Source organism: Cuculus canorus, chromosome 2 (assembly GCF_017976375.1).
Source record: "Cuculus canorus isolate bCucCan1 chromosome 2, bCucCan1.pri, whole genome shotgun sequence".
Taxonomy (NCBI): Eukaryota; Metazoa; Chordata; class Aves; order Cuculiformes; family Cuculidae; genus Cuculus; species Cuculus canorus.
The window spans coordinates 118,918,286-118,922,470 of NC_071402.1; positions in this window are offsets into that span (position 1 = coordinate 118,918,286).

The window sequence follows — 4,185 nt, forward strand, 5'->3', positions numbered from 1 at the left end:
CGAGGGGAGATGCAGTGTCTGGTGAGGGTCTCTGTGCCCCACGAGGGGCGGTGGGCACTGTGCCTAGTAGGGGCTCGGCTGGTCCTGGCGAGGGTCTCTGTGCCCAGCAAGGGGAGATGCTGTGTCTAGGAAGGGTCGCTGTGCCGCCGGGGAAGGCAGGCCCAGAAAGGAGGTCCCTGGGGTGCATCCCCTTGCTGTCAGCCTGGCCCATGGGCTGCCGCTGTCGGACAGGCTGCCATGGGGCGCAGGACATGCAGGGACTCACTATCCTGCTGCACAAACTCCTGCAACGTGGCCGTGTCTCCCTCCTTTTCCCCTCCACGAGCTGCTCCTCTCTTTCCAGAAAGACGGACCTGGCTTTGTCTGCAGCTGATACAGCAGGATGTTGCTGGCTGTCCCTAAATCATGTTCCTCGGTTCTCTTCCAAAGCAAAGACAGAAAAAGAGTTTTGTTTAGGGATGCCATGGACGGTAAAGCAATGGTATGTCCCTGCCTCTTCTGAAAGGAACAAATGCTTTCTCCGGAGGGCTTTTCTCAGAAATTAGTAGCCTACCAGTCTCAGAACTACCTTTCCATTTAAGTTCAAGCATGCTGGCACCACTGTAGTGTTGCTGGAATTCCTGCTAAACCGAGACTGCTCATTGGAGCTTGCACATACACAGAAACATATGCAAAAGCAACGGCACTGAGATCCTGCTCCTATCACCTGTCCGACCTATGTGATCAGCTACAGCCAAGGATCATCCTACAGCCTGCAGAAGGGGTTTGCCAGAAGCATGAGCTCTGGAATCGGTGAGACATTTCAACCACTTTGCCACCATTTGCTTATTGCTCTAGGATTCAGATTCACATAAACTAAACTGAATGATTCCTTTTCTTGTAATTTCTTGATGAATTACGGTATCTTTGGCCTTTGAATAAAGAAAGGAGAACAAGCAACCAAGTGCAACCTTGTGAGCCATCAATAAGCATCCTTCCATAGTCTACTCATTTGGGGAGTGGAGGTAATTCCCTCTTTTTGATGGCAACACACTATTAAAGCTGGTTTAATTATAATCTTGTTAGAACAGTTCAGCTATTTATAGCACATGAAGACAAAGCTTCCCATCCCTCTTCATTTCTTGTCTGTTGCATGTAACTCCTTTCTTTTTTTCTGTATCATTTCCATTCCTACGGCATATTTTTCTTCTGCTAGCCGAGTGTATTTGTTTTGATGCATTTAGTCCAACTGACTTTATTGATCTGCCCTGCTGGGGCAGAATCTGTCTCAAGCATCCCTTTAAAACAACAAGTTAGCTGCGTTGCTTACCCCACAGAAAAGCATATTCTTCTTGCTACCATCAAACATATATATTTTGAAATAAAATTAAAACATTGACACTCACTTAGTCCAACAACTAACCTCTACCGGTGGTTAAAATTTAAGGCTTGCAGAGAAAGGAAACCCTGCCTTTTATATCATCTACTTCTATAAAAACAGACATAAGAGATGATTTTTTCTTTCTGCACCATTTCCCAGAGCTGGGCTGTTGCATGGGCTGCTTTTCTTGTGACATGTACTGCCGTGCTAAAGCCAGAAGCACTGCTTTTGAAGTCCAGAACACTGGTTCCAAATCAAATGGACTAGAAACAGGATTCCACTCCAGGCTTATCCAGTATCTGTGGCACAGTAACTGGTTTCATCAGGTCCTCAGCTTCAACCATGGGGACCCATCTTAGATCCACTACTTTATCTTCTTTTTACATAAGCCTACCTCTTTGGCTTTTCTCGGTTTCCTCCTTAGCCCTGTCCTCCTGTTTATAGTTCCCTTCACCTGATCCTCGGTACCTTCCTCACTCCAGTGACATAGATTAAACTTGCTGCTGTTTTCCCCGCCCTCACCAAGCCAGTAGCATGCATACCTCTCCATCATTTCCTTTGCTGCAGCACTTTTTTTCTTCTCTTGCTTCAAGCATCCTTGTTTAAATGCATTTAGTGTAACTAACTGTATTGATTTGTTTGGCCTGGACAGAATCTGACCCAGGTGTCCATTTAAAAATGACAAATAAGCTGGATTACCAACAGCCCCAAGGAAAAATTATTGCTTTTGCTACCATTGAACATGAATACGTGGAGATAAAAGACAAGGATTGATATTGGCAGATACATAGATGAATACCAGTTGCTATGATCAATAGCAAATCTCTAGAAACTAGAAAATATTAGGGACATGAATAACGTGTTTGTTGCAGACATTTCTGCAATGTATTTACAGCATCACATTTTACAGAGGATATACAGCAGATACTGCTCCTTTAACCCTATACAGTGACAGTAGCAATACAAGGAGATGGGATGGATGCTTATAAATCTCAAGAGACCACAGAACTGCATCTGCTTCTTGGGTAATGCTCTTACAGAATTTTGTGCTGTAATATTAAGAGACCTTAAAATACCTGCTGAAGAGACAGCAAAAGGGTGAAATGGAGAGAAATGTTAATGTAAAACTGGAGGTGGGAAGACACTGGTGGCTGCAATAAGATGACTCTGGTTTCTCGCATGCTACTTTGCCAGCTCACAGAAGCAAGATCCATCCCCTTTTTCTGTGCATTCATTGCAAGGTCTAACAACCAGAGGGTTTCTCCTATTCCTTCTAAGCTTTCATTGCCTTTTTCACCATTTGTGTTGATGTCAGCAGATGGGTGTGATGCCTGTTAGCTCAGTTCCTCAGTGACAGGTCAAGAGGAAATGGCCTCAAGTTGCACCAGGGGAGGTTTAGATTGGATATTAGGGAGAATTTCTTCATTGGAAGGCTTGTCAAGCATTGGAACAGGCTGCCCAGGGAAGTGGTGGGTGGTCACCATCCTTGGAGGTGTTTAAAACACCTGTAGATGTGGTGCTTAGGGACATAGTTTAGCTGTGGACTTGGCAGTGTTAGCAGTTGGACTCAATGATCTTAAGGGTCTTTTTCAACCCAAATGATTCTATGATTATAGCAGCATACCTTGTTAATTGCCAGATTTGGGAAGACAGCTCCCTATGTTTTCCAGCAAGGAAGTCACATACCACATCTGAAATCTACATTTTGAAGAATGTCAGATACAATTCTCCTCAGAGATCAAGAACACAATTTTTTGTTTCTTTTACACAGTTGCAATATTAATTTTTTATAATCTTTATAATCATCTGCTGCCCTACAGTTTTCTGTAATTACTGACCAAAAAAATCCCGTAAAACAAATCCACAGCTCTGGCATGAGAAATTAATTTTGTCCCTCTTTGTTTTGAATAATGGCTGGATACAGACATCACCTTTTCTGTTTTGGAGTTTCACTGATGGCTTCCGTGCAATCCCTTAGACAGCTACTGGTTGGTTCATGTTTTTATTCCTTTACTGCAGTGCTGAAGCTGTTGGACTCGATGATCTTAAAGGTCTTTGCCAAGCTAAACAATTCTGTGATTCTCTGATTCTGTGATGTGTCTTATATTCAGTTTCTGTATGTTCTGTCTTGTATGACTCTGTGATAATAACAGTTTTCTGGTCCACATCTTCTTCTAGTGAGATCTTGAAACAAATAAGAATTTAATTCTAAAGCTGAACCAAAATACTTTCTAATCTATTTTCCTTCCTGAGACTTTATGTGTTATACCTTGCACCTCTTGTCCAAAGAATTAAGAGCTGTTTTAATCAACAAAAAGCCCTTAGAGACAGCTTTGATCACATGGCTATGAGGCAGGGCAAGTAGGCACAGGCAAAATAATCACGTAATTAGGGCAGCAGTTTGCTGGGACAGCAGAAAAAGCCCTTTGTCTATTTTGCTATGCCCGAGTTTTTGAAAGCCAAACTAGCTGCTGCAGCAGGAAAGGGTGCGGGACAGCCATGCTATGCTACTGGTAGGAGAAAAGCGCTGCTGGGAGGAGAGGAGCTCTCCAAGAGTAACAGTGACTGCTCCTATATCTCTTGCTCCCTGCCCTTCAACTGCAAGCCAAGCTCAGAGCCTTGCAGCAAACTCGTGCAATTTTTTTCATCCATGCCTGGAAACATATATTATGTCCTGACATATTCCATTGTCGTAAAAGTGACCACAGGAGTTCAATAAATACCATTCTCTTGCAAGAAATACACTGTTGTACTTAAGGAAACACACTTTCTTCAGGGAATAGTGATAAATTCCAGAAAGCACTCCTTGGGACTTAATCCTTTAA